The following is a 20,556-nucleotide window of genomic DNA, read 5'->3' on the forward strand; positions in this document are numbered from 1 at the left end:
CAGCACGAGGCCATCTAAATGCATCAAGAACCACAAGCTACTGCACTCTAACATAACAACAAATCACATGGCAGGGATCCACTCAAGATGCTTGACAAAAGATGAACACTGAGCTATGGCTAATTCACTCAATAGCAGGTTCAAACAAGCATGGCAAAAATGTAAAAGATAACAGGTTTGAGACTTTGTGAAAATAACATGTCAGGAATTAAACATCAGGAAGCAATGTTTAGAGCAAGATAACAACATGCTACAGGAACATATCATGGCAAAGCAAGGTATGGCATGAAGCTACTCAAAGCATACCACAAAAGTCCCTTACTGTCCATAAGCCATAAGGGATCATAAAATACAATGGCAACCATGTGAACATAGCAATTATCGTTAACAGATTCAAACTTGGTAGAAAATTGGAACATGGCAAAGCAGATATTGAGTAGGCATGTTTACGAGCTCGATGCACTCACCATAAGGCATTGCATGACAAAACAAGCATACACCCAGCAAGTAGACATGGCATAGAAGCTAAACATGGCAAGAACAACCTCATAGCATGCATAGACAAACTATAAAAACCTCGGCAAAATTGCTTAACATGTAAACAATCTGCCAGGAACATTTTATAGCAAAAGTAGAGCTCGATTGAGTCAAGCTAGGGTGCTCCATAATTGCAAACAAATACATGGATGGAAAGAGCACAAAAATATCTACAAAACATCCTTACTGATCATGCTCAAAAGAGGCATGGATCACTTTGTAGCGACAAGAATACATGGCATAAAAATATTAACAGGGCAAAGTCTTGGAAGATTTCCAAGTCCCTGAAATCAGCAACATCACGAGAGCTACTTTGCATGCTTGTGCTAGTCACCACAATGATCACAAAAATACATGGCATACACCCTTGTAAAGATGGCATGGCATACTTCAAAACTCATGTAGGGCTCAAGTTCATAGGAGGCACACAACAATCATGGCAAAAATGACAAATGTCCAATTACTGATAAGAATCTGAAACTAACGTCACATAGCACTCTTGCAACAACATTTAGGGCATCAAGATGATCTCAAATGAACAAGGTGCAATGGAATGAAATGAAGTGCTCGTCGAGACGAACAATTTGACATGCTACACGCCCAAAATGGAGCTACGGGTGCAAAGTTATGGCACGATGAACAGGGCTAGAAAATATGCTGATCCGGGGACTTAGTCGAAATTGTACCCTCGCGAAAAGTCAACCCGGGACGGGACGGAGCGGGACGAAGAGATCCGGGACGGAGGGAGGTGTTTGGATCGGTGGATGGGTGGATCTGGTCCACCCGAGCAGATCTGACCGGTCTCGATCTCCGGCGAGGCGTCCATCTCCGGCGAGGATCGGCACGGGCTCCGGCGTGCGTCGGGAGGCGAGGAGGCCGGCGGGTGGTGGAGCAGGTGCGGCGGCGGGGCTCGGCAGTTGGGCGGTGGCCGGCGGCGAGCGGAGCGGGGGCGAGGCGCGCGGTGTGCGGCGGCGGCGAGGCAGCGACGGGGCGCCGGCGGGGCGGACGACGAGCGGCGCAAGGGCGTGCTACGGTAGTCCAGCGAGCGGCTGCGCCGGCGATGGACGGCGTCGGGAGGGCGCGCGGGATGCGGCTTCGACGAGAGGGGGCCCGCGGGCCTGATCCGGGCCACGCGGGCCGGTGGCGGGGCTGGAGGAGAGAGAGGGCGGCGGTGGTGAGGTGGCGGCGTTCGATTGGACGAGAGAGGCGGCGGACGCGTCCGGTCCGGGACGGACATGTCCGGCGGCGCGAGGAGGAAGAGGACTAGGGTAGGGGTGGATTTGACCCGGGATTTTCGGGGGAGAGGCCTTTTTATAGGTAGGAGGAGCTAGGAGGCTCCAAATTGAGCACGGTTTTTGGCCACGCCATCGTGATCGAACGACCTAGATGATGGAGGAGGTTTAGGTGGGTTTTGGGCCACTTTGGGGTGGTGTTGGGCTGCAACACACACGATGCCTTTTCGGTTCCTCAGTTAACCGTTGGAGTATCAAACGAAGTCCAAATGGCACGAAACTTGACAGACGGTCTACCGGTAGTATACCAAGGCCGCTTGGCAAGTCCCTGTCCAATCCAAAAATGTTTAACACCCGCACACGAAAAAAGGCAAAAGGGGACGACGTAGGACATAGGAGCGTCGGAATGCAAAACGGACAATGGGGAAAATGCTCGGATGCATGAGATGAACATGTATGCAAATGTGATGCACATGATGACATGATATGAGATGCATGACAAAGAAAAAACAACATGAAGACAAAAACCCGACAACGAGGAAATATCATAACTTAGTGCCGGAAATGGCAAGAGTTGGAATACAATTATGGCAAGTTACATACGGGGTGTCACATTAGGCAAGTGGGATTCCAAGGACCCTCTCATGGCGTCTTATCGCCGGGAGGTTGATGCTGTTGCAGGGCATTTTAAAGGTTATCAGGTGGAGCACATTGACCGTCGAAAGAACGAAGCGGCTGATGCTTTAAGCCGGTTGGGGTCTCAGCGTAAGCCGATACCACCTAACACCTTTTTGGATGTTTTACATAACCCGTGTGTCAAGTTGCCCACAGGAGAAGATTTAGTTGTTCCTGACGTGGAGGCACAGTTGGTGGCGGCTCTTCATGTCATCCCAGATTGGACAGTACCGTTCTTGGCTTACATGACCCGGGGAGAGTTGCCAACGGATGAGACTCTGGCTTGACAGATAACCCAACGGTCTAAGTCAATGACGATTTCGGATGGAGAATTATACCATCACAGTGTCTCCGGTGCGTTTCAGCGGTGTGTTTCCCCCGAAGAGGGTCAAGAAATACTTCGTGAGATACATGAAGGCGATTGTGGTCATCACGTCGGGTCAAAATCTCTGGTGGCCAACGCTTTTCGTCACGGTTTTTGCTGGTTGATGGCTCACGCTGATGCAGAGGATCTGGTCAGCAGATGTGATGGATGTCAAAAGTTTGCACGACGAGCTAATGTGCCAGCTCAAGAGCTCTGGATGATTCCAATCACTTGGCCGTTTGCGGTCTGGGGGCTTGACATGGTGGGACCTTTCAAAAGGTCTAAGGATAAAAAGACACATCTCTTGGTGGCAGTTGATAAATTCACTAAGTGGGTTGAGGCGGAGCCTGTGAGTAAGTGTGACGCCGCCACGACGGTTCAGTTCATGAAAAACGTGATCTTCCGTTTTGGTTTTCCACACAGCATTATCACTGACAAATGGCACTAATCTATCCCAAGGGGCTGTGGAGGAGTTTTGTCAACGTGAGCACATCCGGCTTGATGTTTCTTCTGTAGCTCATCCTCAATCCAATGGTCAAGCTGAGAGAGCCAATCGGGAAATTTTGAAAGGTCTCAAACCCCGGCTTATGGTTCCCTTACAGCGAACACCGGGTTGTTGGGTAGAGGAATTACCCTCGGTGTTGTGGGGTATAAACACCACACCTAACGGGTCAACAGGTTACACACCTTTCTTCATGGTTTATGGAGCAGAAGCAGTGTTGCCTAGTGACATCCGTCATGACTCGCCCCGTGTGGCGGCTTATGTTGAAGCTAATAATGAACAAGCCAGACAGGATGCACTTGACTTGTTGGATGAAGAAAGAGACTTAGCAGCGGCCCGGTCAGCAATTTATCAACAGGACCTGCGCCGTTATCACAGCCGTCGGGTTAAGTACATGACTTTTCAGGAAGGCGACCCGGTGCTCCGGCCCATCCAGGATCTGTCAGATGCACACAAATTATCCCCACCTTGGGAAGGACCCTTTGTGGTCAGTAAAAACTTAAACAACGGGTCATATTACCTCATTGTCGTTCGAGAGCACAAAGACTCACGTAAGTCGGAGGAGGAGACCCGCCGGCCGTGGAACATTGCTCAACTTCGGCCATACTACACCTGACCCACCGGCTCTCATCATGTACATACTTTGACATTGTGTATACCACGATAAGTAATAAAGTAAGACCATCGGTCTCTTTTCTTTTCAAAGATTATGCATCTTTGTTATTTCTTATTTTCAAATGACTATTAAGGAGCTGACCATATTTGAATCAAGTTTAACCTTTTTTGGTCCGGCTTATGATCATATCCAAATCTACCTGCAAATCTGATGGTCACTTGGGGTCTTCTTGTTCAAACATAGGTCGTATTTGAACCAAAGAGAACATAGCTGTCGTAACCGTCTTGATCGGCTCAAGGCCAAACTCACTTGGGGGCTTCTTGATCGTATCTGAATCATAGCTTCCCCTTTTGGGTCCGACATGGATCGTATTCGAATCAGGGTCGTTAAAAACCTCTCAAGGTCATTTGGGGGCGTCCTGTTCAAACATAGGTCGTATTCGAACCAAAGAGAACATAGCTGTCGGTACCCGCTTGATCGGCGCAACGCCAAAACCACTAGGGGCTATATGGTCGTATTCAAACCTTAGCTTAAACCCTTTGATCCGGTTTACTGATCGTATTCGAATCAGAAGCCCCCAACCTTTTGAATACAAGGTTAAATTATGCTTATTATCTGTTGTTTGCCTTTTAGTTTTTTGTTGTCTCAATATTACAAATAATTAACCTGGTCTTCTTCACCAGCTCGACTATTTGACAACACAGCTACCAAGGTATAATGATCGTTGAGTATTCAAAAGCATTGACTTCTCATAAAGTTTGAATTATCAATTTCATTACCCGGGTTATTCAAGCCGGCGGTCTAAGGATCAAAAGGTACAAGGTATGGTTATTACTTATACACAATTACCTGCTGCATTAACTAAAAGAGTTAATGTCGGGGATATACCCGTGGTATGACCCGACCGGAAGTATGACCCGGCCGGACTTGGCGCTTCACCGATGACACGCCAGAGGACTGGTGACTCACGGATCTGGCGGCTCACTGGTCAGACGACTCACGGATCTGGCAGCTCACTGGTCAGATGACTCACGGATGACCCCGACGGCAGGTCACATAGAAGACTAGGCCCAAGGCTAGTAGGTCGGCTCATATTATGGTGGGTCGGCTTAAGACAGAAGGCATGAGGAATATTTCCTTTACGAGGAAGCAAGACCCGTACTTGTATCCGACTTGTAATAGAGAATAAGTTAGTTCTAATCCTAATAGCACTCTACATGTAAGCCGCCCCTTCAACTTATATAAGGAAGGGCAGGGCTCCCCAAAGAGGGAGAAGCAACAGAAAATAATCTATAGGGCTAGACACAAAGAGCCGGCTTACCGGCGACCCCCTCATGATCATAATGAGACCTAGCCACAAACAGCATGTAGGGTTATTACCGGATGATGTTTCCCGGGGCCCGAAGCTGTCTAAATTCTTGTCTTGTGTGTTGATCCGCCGTGCGTCTCTCGATTCCAACCAACCTCTTCAAGCTACCACATAGATGCGTTGGCCTCGCGACTAAGTCCTCACACTAAGGACATCTGCCGTGACAAATCCACGATAGTTGGCGCCCACCGTGGGTACTTGCTTGTCTCCCTTGACGTCCATAGCGTGTGCCTCTGTAGTTAATTCTCCACAAACTGCAATACCTTCTCTATCTCTCAAAAAAGGCATAGGCATCACGCGACGCAATGGTACAACCAGCAAAGACGGCATAACTATAAAAACCAGGTTTGGCGGCTCACCGTCCATTCGCAGGCGGCCCACGGCTGAGGTGACTCAGGTGAAGATGAGCTGTAGTGGGGGTGGAAGCAGCAGAGGTGGGGCGCAGCGGCCTGGGGTGTAGTCATGACCATAGCGCCGGCAGAGGGCGGCGGCTTGGCGGAGGTCAGTAGAAGCGGCGACTCGGGGCCAGTAGTTCCAAGGGGGACGAAGGTAGCGGCTTACGGGCGGAGGCTCTCGTCACGACAGAAATACACACCATGAAGGCGATCGGCGGCTCGTGCGAGGGCCGCAGCTCAGACAACGAAAACTGCGGCAGACCTCGGCCGTAGAGGCAACAGCAGGCCTCGACGGCGGCTCAGGACAGAGGTGGCGCGACAACGGCTCGGACGCGACCAAGGATGAACGAGTCCGAAGTGACCGCGGTCGGGGCTGCTTGTAGTCCAGGTCGGAGTGCGTACGGCCGGACGAATCCGAGGCGAAGAAAGCACACTGAGGCGGAGACGGCGGCGGCAGTGATAGCGAGGTCCGGGTCGTTGCGTCGAGGCATGGACGGCAGAGGAATCCATATCGCTACCTTATCCACTTACGGTCGTGGCCTCCGGCCCTCTTTTTTTAGTTTAGCTTGATCTTTGTGAATAGATCGAACATGGCTTTGGCAATTGAGGAATCATAGCCTAGTCCTTCACGTGAGATGAACTGTTAGGCCATAATTGGCCTAGAAACTTGTGCCTTCGTAGATTTGCCTCTCCTTGTAGCGAACGGATACATAAAAAGTGCAACTTGACTTTGCACGACCCGGTCTTTACGCCAGGGAGCAGTACGCTCAGACTTTTTTTTGTTGATCTCGGCGATTTGATCCTTGCGCTGATCAATCTTGGATAAGTCTTCAACTTGCAGCAGCGGCGGCGCATCCGATGCAACCCTAATTTTCCTTTAAATCTTCCAAACCATGAATCTAGACCGATGAACTCAAAACTGATGCAGATCTTTTCCAACCGGCTCTTCTTCATCCGGAAATTATGAACTTCTCAATCCCTATGAGAGATCCCTCTAAGAACTCAACACCACCGTGCGCAGGCCCCACGGTGGGCGCCAACTATCATGGATTTGTCACGGCAGATGTCCTTAGTGTGAGGACTTAGTCGCGAGGCCAACGCATCTATGTGGTAGCTTGAAGAGGTTGGTCGGAATCGAGAGACGTGTGGCGGATCAACACACAAGACAAGAATTTATACAGCTTCGGGCCCCGGGTAACATCATCCGGTAATAACCCTACATGCTGTTTGTGGCTAGGTCTCATTATGATCATGAGGGGGTCGCCAGTAAGCTGGCTCTTTGTGTCTAGCCCTATAGATTATTTTCTATTGCTTCTCCCTCTTTGGGGAGCCCTGCCGCTCCTTATATAAGTTGAAGGGGCGGCTTACATGTAGAGTGCTATTAGGATTAGAACTAACTTATTCTCTATTACAAGTCGGATACAAGTACGGGTCTTGCTTCCTCGTAAAGGAAATATTCCTCATGCCTTCTGTCATAAGTCGGCCCACCATAATATGAGCCGGCCTAGTGGGCCTTGGGCCTAGTCTTCTATGTGACCCGCCGTCGGGGTCATCCGTGAGTCGTCTGATCAGTGAGCCGCCAGAACCGTGAGTCGTGTGACCAGTGAGCCGCCAGATCCGTGAGTCGCCAGTCCTCCGGCGGGTCATCGGTGAAGCGCCAACTCCGGCCGGGTCATACTTCCGGCAGGGTCATACCGCGGGTATATCCCCGACAGTTAGTCTCAGCCCTTGTCCTTTGTTTATATCTATTTCTGGTTCCTATTGTGGTAAACATATTTGCTATAAACCGGGTGTTGTAACCCGTTTGGTTCTAAGCCGCCAAGCCAGTCTTTTCTTTGTATCTACAGGAACAGAGTTCAAATGTTGCAGAAACAAACATTAAATATGATGCATACATTGGCATCAGGAAACACAGAATCACATAGAAGTGTTTTATGCGTAATGGCATAAGCAAAGCATATAGTGTTTTCACAGCTAAGCTATTACAAGGCTTTATAAGCCCACGAAGATGATCATTGTTCCTCCCTCGCCGGTTCACCACCTTCTGTTGGCTGGAAGTTGGGTTTTGACCAATCAAAACCATTCACGGCGACAAATTCGGCTTCATCGTCGATCAGGCCGACCGGGCCAACTTCCGGGGAAAATGTGTCTTCTCTTACTGGTGGGATCAAATCTGTTACCTTGTACGAGGGAGTGGCCATCTTCTTATTCTCACTATCAAAACCCGGCTTATATTTGTCAATATTGGTATCATCTCCAAGGGTAGTTGCCTGAGGCCGGACTCCGCCCACGCAAGCCATGAAGTCATCCTGCTCAAAGGGAGATCCGTATTCCTTCACGGTGGGATAGCCTCTAGCCACATCCGCCGGGTCTAGGTCTGGCACCCAAGCCTTGGAGCGTCTCAGGGCAGTCAAAGCCCCGGCTCGCGCACAGGAGCGTTTCACTTCTTCAAATTTGGCAGGCAGGATTGAAAGTTTCTTCAGGACGTCGCTGAGCCAGTTGTGTCCTTGATTGGCAGGAGAGATGGCGACAAGTGCCCGCTATGCGCCAATATACAGTTGTTCTACCAAAGTATACACTTCCTTCAGTTTAATCAAAGGATTGTGGCTCAGATTTTTGCTTCGTGGGCCTGCACATTTTTATACACAAAGTCAGATGGCGGCTTATACTCCGGATCAGCAAAAGGCACACAAAATTAAAGTCGGACGGCTTACCAAAGATGGCAGCCACCATTTGAGACACCCGGCCCTTTAACCTGTTCAGCTCTGTTAAAATCTTTTCAAGGGCTATTTCGGCCTTCTCAGCATGTTGGGTTAGAAGTGTTTTTTCCTCTTCCCAAGTTTTATTCTTGGCAGCGAAGCTGGTCTTTAAATTTTCCGTCTCAGAGAGACTTATTTGCAGTTTGGAGTTAGCAGATTTGATTTCTGCCTCCTGACTCACTAGCCGGGTCTTCGCATCAGTCAATTGCGAGTTCAATTCAGATAAGGCATTCTGCAAAACATTCAGATGAGTCAAGATTTTGTTTCAAGTTCAAAAATCAAGATTCAATCCTCAAGTACTTTACAAAAAACCACTTGACACTTGGGGGCTAATGTATGCCAAATCAAATTTTTGTGACTCTAAAGACATACTTTAAGTCCCAAGTACCTTACAAAGTAACAACACTTGGCACTTGGGGGCTAATGTATGCAGTTCAGTAAGTTTCTCAAGGTTAAGCCGGAGTATTAAGTCCTTTGAATACGGTACCAAACAATTTAAAGTACTGGCTCATTTATGATCAAAATGAACCAGCCCTTGGGGACCACAGGTGAAGCTTTGTTCTATTGAATTCAAGAAAAGTTTCAAAGGTAAAGGTCTCGGCCTATATTTTACAGTCTACAGATCATTCCGGTTCTCTCATAATCTGAAGACTTGGGGGCTGAATGGATATAGATAAGCCAGAAGAACGTACCACGTATTTCAACTGCAGCTGTTTGACCATTTCAATCTTAGAGTCGCGACTGGAGTGTACATGGCTAAGATAGCCGGATAAAATATCATTGGAGTTTAGATGGTCATAGTTGGCAACATCAAAGCGAACTTTCTGTCTCTCCAATGCCTCTTGTTTCGCAGTACACCGAGCCAACACGGTCGGATTCCCTGGTTCAATAAAGCGGCTCCCGGCGATCTGAAAGTCTTGTGCAGACGGTGATGGCGGGTTGGCTGAGCTTGATGGTCCAGTAGCAGAAGGGTTCAGGAGGATTTGCTTCTACATCAACAGGCGGGTCTGCTGGAGCATCGGTTAATGGAGAAGATGGCCTGGCCGGGTCAGATACAAGCACTGGCGGGTCTTCCACCGGTTTAGCTACCTTCGCTTTCTTGTATTTAGCTTGTCCACTAAGAAAAATGTTGCAAGATCATCAGTATAAAGATACAATTTGAAGAACCCGAAAAATATGAGGATTTTTCATTACCCAGGGGTAGTCTTGAAGGCCGGAAATTGCGTCTGTGATGAGTCTCCAGAAGAGCGAGACACCTCCTGAAAGGATAAAATAGAGTTAAAAGTAGTACAAGGGGAAGGATCTATTAAAAAGAGTTAAAGACATAAAGAAGTAAACCTCATTCGGACGCTTCTGAGGAGTTTGTTGAAGAACGACAGCCGGTTCATCTTCAGTCCAAGCTTGATGGCGGCTTTCATGTTGTTGCTTTTTCAAACGAAAGTTGGGATGCAAGTGAGCTAAAGGGCTAGAAAACCTTACTTTACGGATCACTCGTCGAACTTTTTGTCTTGGCAAGGGCTCTGAGTTGGAGGAAATGATAGTTACCTCTGCTTCCACAGCCTGACTGGCCCCAATGTCATCCTGGTAATGATCAGTGTCAATAAGATTGTTAAAAAATTGGCCAAGGGAATCAAGGGCTACCTCCGAGTCAGATGTATCATCAAGCTTCATCAAATCTTCAACAGTGCTCTTTTTCTTCTTTTTCGACCTCCGGGTCGTTTTCTTGGCGTTTATGGTGGCGTCTTTTGCTTTCTTGGCAGCCTCGTGGTCATACTTAACTTTCCATAAGTCAGAGTTGGCCTGCAGACACGTAAAAACAAGATAAAGAGTCAGGCAAGTATTAAAACAATACGGCTGGGAAAATACAAAAGAGAGAAATAACGACATCCTTACTTCTGGCACCAGGTTAAGCTGGCAGAAGGGGTTTAACCCGATGACACTGCAATCTTTGTATTTCCCGTTCACCAGAAGAGTTGACATTGAGACAATATATTCTTCTATCAATTGAACGGGGCTATGACGAAGAGAGTCATCCGGGCCTCCACCATACTCATACATCAGCTTTGACCGGCGGCTCAAAGGGATGACCCACCCTGAGATCCAGCAGCGAGTCAGATCAACTCCAGTTAACCTGTTCCCCAACAGAGCATTGATCCTTTTGATGGATGGTATCAACCTCTTGCGTTCAGCGACGGTAAGCTTATCAGGAAGCGCGGACTTGGAATCAAGACGATCGTGGCGATAACCCGGCAGTGGCTTCTCGTTTGCTCGTGAAGTGTCCCGGCAGTAGAACCAAGCCTGGTTCCAGTCCTTTGGGTGACTTGGTAAGACAATGAGGGGGAAGACGGCACCCTGCCGGCGCTAAATTGATATGCCTCCAAGTTCTAAGCTAAGGCCGTTGGTGCACTCGTTTGCCGGTTTAGATAAAAGTATTCTCTAAAAAACTCCACGGTCGGCTCTTGTTGATGATATACCTCACAGAGCACTTGGAAGTTACAGATGTTAGATATGGAGTTGGGCCCGATATCTTGAGGGTGGAGCTTGAAAAGGTGGAGGACCTCTCTGAAGAACTTTGAGTCGGGCGGTGAGAAGCCACGGTTCATGTGGTTAGTAAAAATGATCACCTCACCGTCTCTCGGATTGGGCCGTTCTTCTTCCGGGTCAGGGCCACGGTAAGACATGACGGTTTTCGCTGGCCGAAATCCTATGGTGAAGAACTCTTTTAAATGTTCCTTAGTTATGGTTGAGGGAACCCAGATACAGATGGTTGGTGTTTTGGACGGCATGATTTGCAAGGAACTGAAAAGAGAAGCAACATGCCGATTCAGTTTAATGGTGAGATTGACAATTAAGTGACGAAGATGCAAAACAAGTAACGGCGGCTTAGTTAAGGGCTAATGACATATAAGGAAAATTAAGCCGGCATGATAACCCGCCATGACTACAGATATTTGAAGAAGGCAAATTCAGCTAAGTATTGAGACAAACAAGTTTCCTACATTGCTTGGTATTATTCCAGATCAAATGGTTGTTCAAAATGAAAACAATTCTAGACCTAAAAAGTTCAGTACAGAGGAGTCGGTAAGTTCTGAAGAAGCCTTTTTAATTAGATAAAGGGATCTGTGGATCAAGAACAGGTACAAAAACACTACCGCGCGAGCATATATATGACTTTTTGGATCAGAAAAGGCTGGCGGTGGAAGAACTACGATGAACTATGATGAACTATGAAGAACACGCAGGAGCTTGGAAACCCTAATGCAGATCTGCGAAACGAAGGAAAGAAAACTTACGGTTGCAGGTCTACTGCGGAGGTCGCTGCGGTTTCTCTAGATTGGTTCAGGTTGATGTAGCGGCCAAAGTCGATAGAGACGGAGATGAGGCACGGCGGTGGCAGAACTCGAGCAGCAGGGGGTTTGCGAGAGGAAGAAGACGGAGTGAGAGAGGAAAGTGAGAAGGCCGTGGCGTGCCTATTTATAAGGGAAAGATGCGAACAGACGGGCGCGAATATCAAGGAAGAGCTGAATAACGGTTATCTAGCTACATAGGCGCCTCGATTCTCGGGAGACATTAAAGATAAAAGATCCGTTGGGAGATGATGTCATGAAAGTTTTTTGCATTTTCAAAAGATGACGTCACGGCGGGTTACAACAACTTCAGCGAAGATAAGAAGATGAATTTTTGTCTAAGTATTGAAGATTGACCAAGAACGAAGTTCAAAGTCAACCTGGGGCCTAATGTTGGGGATATTACTATTAGTATGACCCGCCCAGGAGGGGCCAGGTCAGCCCCAATGGCGGGTTACATAAGAAGCCCAGTGAACATCCAAGATGATAGTTTATTAAACCTTATAGAAGGACCAAAGGCCTGGGGGCGGCTTAAGGCCCGATATTGTAAACCGCCGTATGTAAGGAAAGACTTGTAAAGAAAGGCATGTAAAGAAAGTCACCGAGGCGGACACGATTATGAGCCGGTCGGGACTCTGTAGGCCACCAGGTGTTAACCCATGTATATAAGGGGACAACCCGGTGGCGGCTTAGGGCAAGAAACAAGAGGTCGATAATCAAGCCAGCGAGTTGAGCCTCTTGGTGATCGAATGTGACACCCCAAAATTTTGGCCTTGTTTTAATACACTAAAATTTTGCCAGGAAATTAAAACTTTTATTTTCTGGGCTCCCTTTTGATTTTTGAACCATTTTCTCCCTTGTTATTATGGAGTTTTCCCCAAAAGTGAAAACCTTTCAAATATGTTATTGGACTTGTTTAACCTCTCAAGAAAAACTTTTCTTTTATCAGTATAACTAATTACCTAATTAAATTGCTTGATCTTTATTTTCTTGAAAAAAAATGGTTTTCCAAGGTTATATGGCCATAATTGAACTACAACCATTTAATAAATTCACCTAAAATTCTAACCAAAATTTGGAGATGTCATGTGATGTTTTTAAATCACTTCTATACAAAAATATCTTTTATTCATGTAATATTTTGAGCTCTGCATCAATTTTCCTTCTCTGGTCCAGAGTGCAATTTTGCACTACAACCCATTCAAATAATTCTTTCTAGCCTCCACCAAAATTATGGGATGTTGGTAGTAGCATATGATTCAACTTTATGCAAAAACCCAGTGATGTTATTTGAAAAATTTGAGTGAATCAACCTCATTTTCATTCTGGTCCAGCCTTGTGATTTCTACTACAACCCTATTTATCTTTGCTCCAGTAACCTTGTGCCTTCTCCTACTTGTAGACAGCCCTACCAAACCCCTAAGTCCAGGAGCATGCACCCATTTGAATATTTTTGGTTCATGAAATAATGTCATTTATATTCTGTCCAGAATTGAAGTTTTGCAAAACTTGCACTAACAAGTTTCTGCTTTTGGCCAACTAACCTCACCACCTTCTCATTCATCTAAGGAGACCTTGATCTGGAGATTTTGGCCACCCCAAGTATTGCCTAGATGCCCTTGGCATTTTGACAAACACCCTGTGTGCATAGCCAGATTTGGCATGGATTCAAGTTTACATTTTGAACTTGGCCACCTGACCTAACCACCATGTCCATTCACCCTCTACCTAACTCTAACCAAGCCCTGTTTCTTCCCAGCCTCAACCGCGACCTCTAGCATGCTCTAGCATTACGTCGAGCACGTCCCGTGCATGCCCGGAGCGCGAGCAGAGCACGCGTTCTGCACGTGCCGCGCCCGAGCCAACGCGTCGCGCCCCTAGCTTGCCCCCACTGCAGAACCACGCCACGCACGTCCCTCCTCACCGCTTCACGCCAAGCCGCCCCTCGCCGCGCCCCGACAGGCCAAGAGCTAGCCGCCGCGGCCGCCCGACAGCCCCTGCTCATGTCGGCGCCGCCCGAGCCTCTCCCGCTCGCCACCTGGCCCCTGGAACAGCGCGAGCTCATCCACGAGTGTGTCCACTAGCGCTCGTCGCCGCCACGCCGCCCTAGCTACAGAATGGCGGTCGCCGGCGACCTTATCCGCGGCCGCCGCGGAACCGCCTTGGCTCGCCCATTTAAGGAGCCCCGAGCTCGTCTCCGCACGCAGGAAGTCCCAAGCCATCTCCCTAGTACCCCCTTTGGCCGCCAATCGACCCGAGGAGGTCTCCTTCCCCATCTCCGGCAACCGCAGCCGCCGCCACTGCCCCGGCCATTCCGGCACCACCAGGGCCTCCCCCTCTCCGTTCTCTTCACCAGGAACCTTCTCATCCTCCCGTGAACTTGTTCCCCTGCTCGATTTTGATCGGAAACCACCGCAGCCCCAAACTCACTTCGCCCCCGAAGCCATCTCCGCCGCAAAGCTCGTCGCCGGCAACTCCGTCCAAGTCGGCGACCATAGCGGGTACCCCCGAGTTCGTCTCGGCCTCCTGAGCACGCCCATGCACTCAGATCACCGAGGGATGCCGCCATTCGCCGGCGAGCCTCACCGGAGCTCCGCCTCTGTTCGGTCAGGGGGAGACGACACGCGCGTGGACCAGTCAAACCTGACCGGTGGGCCAGGCGGGCCCACTGTCAGTGACCCACGCGCCGTCCACGCTGGAGTAAGTGGAGGCGTAAAACCCGTAGTACGTTTTCTCTGCCCGAAGGCGTAATCTCTGTTGAAACGTTTTCTTTTTCCTGATTTTTTTAAAAACAGATTTTGACCACAGCTTTGACTGTCTATAACTTTTTAAATATAACTCCAAATGAATTGATTCTTTTTCCTACATCTCTCAAATTCTGTCTAGTTTATTTTAAGATTTATTTGAAAATTTTCCAAACAACTTTTTTGTACTGTTTTTGAAATATGTGTTATTTGCATATTTTTGGAAATAGGATTTTTGGGAGAGAAGGAAGCTTTCAAAAATTTTGGAGAGCACCCCCACCTCACCACACCATGAAGGCAAGCATTCTGAACCACGGAATAATATTTTTGGTGTGTTAGTTGACACGTTTAAAACACCACCTTATACCGGAGAACTTGTTATTTCATGTGATATGATCATTTGCATGAATGCATATTAGTGATTTCCTTGCTGTTGGAAATGAATATACTTGTGATGGTAATCATCCTCATGTGCCTTGCATGCATGCCGGAAAGAAATCCGGGAAAGCCTCTGCCTTGGGTAGGAGTGAGCTTGTCGCCGGTCCCCGTCGGGACGGTTATGTCCGGTATGGCATGGTAAGGTATATTGAGTGGTGATTTTGTTGGTTGAAATATATTTTTGTTATACATGTCATGCAGGGAACTCATAAACCTCCTGAGTCGACCGTAGATCGAGTCTTGTTCCAGTAACCCCCATACTTGCTATGTACTACCACTTGTCCCTGCCGCAGGTAGGGTATGGTTCAGTAAGTCGTCAACCCCTTTCAAGCACACACCGTACAGAGAGGCCATGGTGGATGATACCGGTTGTAGCTGGTAGGCAGGCCACCTGGTCCGGGGGCATGGGTGTTTCCGGTTGGGACCGAGAGGGGAGGCCACCCCTTAGAGCGCGCGATATAAATTTGATCCCATGCTACGCGAGGTTGTAGCCTCCCCACTTAGAGTTTTGCTTAACGAGTGTCGTGGGTGATTCCAGACATCGATGAGTTAAGCTGGTGTGTGCAAGTTAGGCGTGTTTTCAACTAAAAGGCCGTGGACGGAATTAGTCCCGATGGACTAAAGGAATCCGTTACTCGTGGGTAAAGACACCCTCTGCAGAGATTAAAACCTATTCGAATAGCCGTGTCCATGGTTAAGGATTACAGTCTGGGATGGGTCAAGTGTTGGTCTTAGTGTCGGTCTTCGGAGGAGATATTGTTAAACCAAACTTGGATACCGACTAGTTACTTGTGAGGACCCTGATTTTTATTTTGTGATGGACTAACCCGTTGCATTATCAGTATTATCGAGTATCCCTAGGACAGTTCTACCTCCTTGATATTCATTGTGATTATTTATTTTATAAAGCCATTTATGTGGTGTCGCTCAGACGTCCGACTGTGGCATTTCTTTTAAAGCCCTTTATGTGGTGTCGCTCAGACGCCCGACTGTGGCATTTCTTTTAAAGCCCTTTATGTGGTGTCGCTCAGACGCCCGACTGTGGCATTTCTTTTAAAGCCCTTTATGTGGTGTCGCTCAGACGCCCGACTGTGGCATTTCTTTTAAAGCCCTTTATGTGGTGTCGCTCAGACGCCCGACTGTGGCATTTCTTTTAAAGCCCTTTATGTGGTGTCGCTCAGACGCCCGACTGTGGCATTTCTTTTAAAGCCCTTTATGTGGTGTCGCTCAGACGCCCGACTGTGGCATTTCTTTTAAAGCCCTTTATGTGGTGTCGCTCAGACGCCCGACTGTGGCATTTCCTTTAAAGCCCTTTATGTGGTGTCGCTCAGACGCCCGACTGTGGCATTTCTTTTAAAGCCCTTTATGTGGTGTCGCTCAGACGCCCGACTGCGGCATTTTATTCCCACTCTATTGCTGCTTATTCACGTTGCATGAAAATAACCTGCTTGCATGCATAAAAGATGTTTTATTTATGACTGACGATGTGATCATGGAATTTTTCAGTGCATGATTATCAACTATATTATACCTGTGTTCTTAATGTTTGCGAGTACATTCAAAGTACTCACTGGCTTGTCCCTGGCTATTCTCTTGGCCAGATTTCTGCTTGGAGAGGAGCGTGGCGATGACAGCCTCGAGACCTAAGCAACGGTGATAGCAGCCTTGCGAAGATAGGAGTTAACCTGGTCAGCTGTTCCTGTGGGAAATGGAGTCCCATAGACACTGATGTCTCACAAACCGCTTCCGCCATCAACCACTAGAAACCCAATTGTTGTACTCACAGGCCAGAATGGTCTTGTACCACATATTTTTTTGTATTTTGCTTGGAATTTCTGTATCAAGTTGGAGCCTCATCAGCTAACAGTAATCCTGGGGCTGATGAGCACGACGGTCTATTCTAGAAATTTATACCCGGAAGACCCGGTCGTGACATCGAAACCCCAGCAATACCAATCCCAACTAGACGTCGGCTTTTACCTTCTTCCTAAGGGTCCTAACTAGTATGAAACCCTCTCGTGTCCTTTGTCCCAATTAAGCCCTTTAAGCTTCCTAGTGCGATGGCCCTACGACTAAGTCCTTGCTCTAGGACATCTGCCGTGACAATACCATGACACTTCCACCCTTTACCAAGTATATAGATGCATTAAAGTAAACAAGATATAATAATGACATCCCAACAATATCCATGTTCCAACATGGAACAAACTTCATCTTCACCTACAACTAACAACGCTATAAGAGGGACTGAGCAAAAGCGGTAACATAGACAAACAACGGTTTGCTAGGAAAGGTGGGTTAGAGGCTTGACATGGCAATATGGGAGGCATGATAAAGCAAGTGGTAGGTATAGTGGCATAGCAATAGAGCGAACAACTAGTAAGCAAGGATAGAAGTGATTTCGAGGGTATGGTCATCTTGCCTGCAAATTTCTCAGAGTTGACGAAAGCTTGATCTTTGTTAGCATACTCAACAGGTTCCTCGATCACGTACTTGTCTCCCGGATCTACCCAAAGCAAGAACACAAGCAAAGGACCAACAATCAATCACGGCGCAATGCACAAGCAACATGATGCAAAACATGGCATGACAAGCGGAATGTGATATGCAATGCATATGCGTGCTCTGGAAGGAAAAGAATGATCAAGGCGTCAACTTGGCAAACCAAGTGTGCGGCTGGAAAGATGAGATGATTTCGGTCGAAATTGATATAAAGATCACCGGAATCGGATGCACGGTTTGCAGATGACAAGCAAAACACGAATGTCACAATTCTGCGATTAACAGCACGATGCCATCTAGAATGCAACAAGAAACTAAGCTACTGTACCCCAACGTAGCAACAAAGCACATGGTAGTGATTTACTCAAGATGCTTGACAAAACATAAACATTGAGCTACGGCTAAATCACACAAGAGTAGGTTCAAACAAGCATGGCAACATTGGAAAAGATATCAGCTTCACAGACTTAGTGAAAATACAAACATGCCAGGAATTAACATCAGGAAGCAATGTTTAGAGCAAGAAAACAACATGCTACAGCAACATATCATAGCAAAAAAAGGCATGGCATGAATCTACTCGAAGCATAGAACAAAAGTCCCTTATTGATCATGAGCCCAAAAGGCACAGAAGATATGATGCCCCCCATGTAAACATAGCAAGTTTCATTAAAAGATTCAGACTTAGCAAAAACAGAGCATGGCATAAACAGAATTATGAAGGCATATTTGCGAACACGATTCACTCACCACAAGGCATTGCATGACAAACTAAGCATATCAACAGCAAGATGACATGCTCATGAAGCTAACCAAGGCAAGAGCAAGTTCATAGCATGCATGGATCAACTACAACAACCATGGCAAAATTGATTAACATGTCAACAATCTGCCAGGAACATTTTATAGCAAAAGTAGAGAAATATTAAGACATGCTAGAGCACTCCATAGTTGCAAACAGGGGCATGGATGGATAGAGCATAACCATATGTCCAAATCATCCTTATTGAAGCAACTCAAAACAAGCATGGATCTCAGTGTAGCATCATTTTTACATGGCATCAAAATAACAACAGAACAAGGACTTAGCAAAATCCTAAGTGCCTGAAATCAGCAATATCACGAAGGCTACTTTGCATGCTTGTGCTAGTCACCACAAAGATCACAAAAATTCATGGCAAGCACCCCTGTAAAGATGGCATGGCATAGATCAAAACACATGTAGAGCTCATGCCCATATGAAGCACACATCAAATGTGGCAAAAATGACAAATCACCCTGAACTGATAAGCAACAGGAGCAAACATTTTATAGCACTCTAGCATCAATGATTTGGGCATCAAGATGGACTCAAACAAGCATGCCACAATGGAATGAAATGAAGAGCATCTCCTAATGAACAATCTGATATAACATGCGCATGAAACAGAGCTACGTTCTTGGAGTTATGGCATGATGAACAATGGCATAAAATAGTGCAGAAAAAGACTTAGTGGAAATTTCAACCTCCGGGAAACTGGACGACGCGGCGCGGGATGGATGGATCCGGGATGCGAGGGCGTTTGGTTGGCGGGATGGGTGGATCTGGTCCACCTAACCAGATCCGGGCGGTGCGCTCCGACAAGCGGTGAGGTGGTGGCGGACGGCGCGCAGCAGCGCGGAGGCGGTGGAGCGGTGTAGCGGCAAGGCGGCGGAGCGAGCCGAGCGCTTGGGGCGGCGGTGCGGGTGCTCGGGCACGGGCAGGCCTGCCGTGGGCTCGCGGGCCCGTGCGGTAGTGGGAGGCGGCGGCGACAGGTGACGAGGCGCGGTTGGGCGCGGGCGGCGGCGGCGCTGATGTGGCGGCACCGGATTGGTCCGGGCGAGGTGGCCGGTGGATGCGTCTGACACGGACGGACACGTCCGGCTGTGCGGGGAGAAGGAAGCTAGGGTTTCAACTGCGAATTTTGGATGGGGAAGACCTTTATATAGGTAGATGGAGGTGGGAGTGTCCAAATGGAATGTAGTTTTCGCTCATGCGGTCGTGATCCGACGCCGGAGGACATGGAAGAGGTTTGGAAGGGTTATTGGGCCGATTTGGAGGGGTGTTGGGCTGCAACACACACGAGGCCTTTACGGTTCCCCAGTTGACCATTGGAGCATCGAACGGACACCAAATGACATGAAATTTGACAGGCGGTCTACCGGTGGTGTACCAAGGCCGCTTGGCAAATCTGGGTCCATTCCGAGAAAGTTTAACACCCTCTCCCGAAAAGAGACAAGAGGGATGCGCCGGTGCATGTGGGAGTGTTGGATTGCAAAGCAGACAACGGGGAAAATGCTCGGATGCGTGAGACGAACACGTATGAAAATGCAATGCACATGATGACATGATATGAAATGCATGACATGAACAAAATGCAAAACGGAGACAAAACCCAACCACGAAGGGAATCTCATATCGCATCTCCGAAAAAGGCAAGAGTCGGAGTTACAATTATGGAAAGTTGTATCCGGGGTGTTACAACACTCCACCACTACGAAAGGATCTCGTCCTGAGATCTAGGATGGCACCGGAGAGAAATGAAAGAGGAAGAGAAGAGGAACAACTGGGTTGCTTCTTTGACAAACGAGTGAAACTACGAACCTTGGGAGGTTGAACAAATTGAAAGAAAGAATACAACGAAGATGAACAAAGTTGAAAACAATCCGTTAGAAAAAAGGAACAAGGAACATTACGAGAACCTTGTGGGTTGAAAGACATAAGAAAAGGCTACAATGGACAAGAAGTACATGCAAGCACTCCGATAGAAATGAAATGTACATGGAATGATAAGATCAATTACGACAACACTCCGGTTAAACAAGATAGAGAAGGAATAAGAATGATATAATTTGGGCAGCACTCCGACTGAAAATGGAAGGAATTGAATGTGATCTTAACAAAATAAGATGATGGGTCGAAGAGAGCAACATCACAATGCCTCCGGAAGAAATGAGAGAATGGAATGGAATGAACGGAGGAGAAAACAATATCTTCTACCTCAAATGAGCTTGAAAAGCATCTTTAGGAGAAGGGTCGAACAGAGTTGTTGGAAAA

Source organism: Triticum urartu, chromosome 7, assembly GCF_003073215.2.
Source record: "Triticum urartu cultivar G1812 chromosome 7, Tu2.1, whole genome shotgun sequence".
Classification (NCBI taxonomy): domain Eukaryota; kingdom Viridiplantae; phylum Streptophyta; class Magnoliopsida; order Poales; family Poaceae; genus Triticum; species Triticum urartu.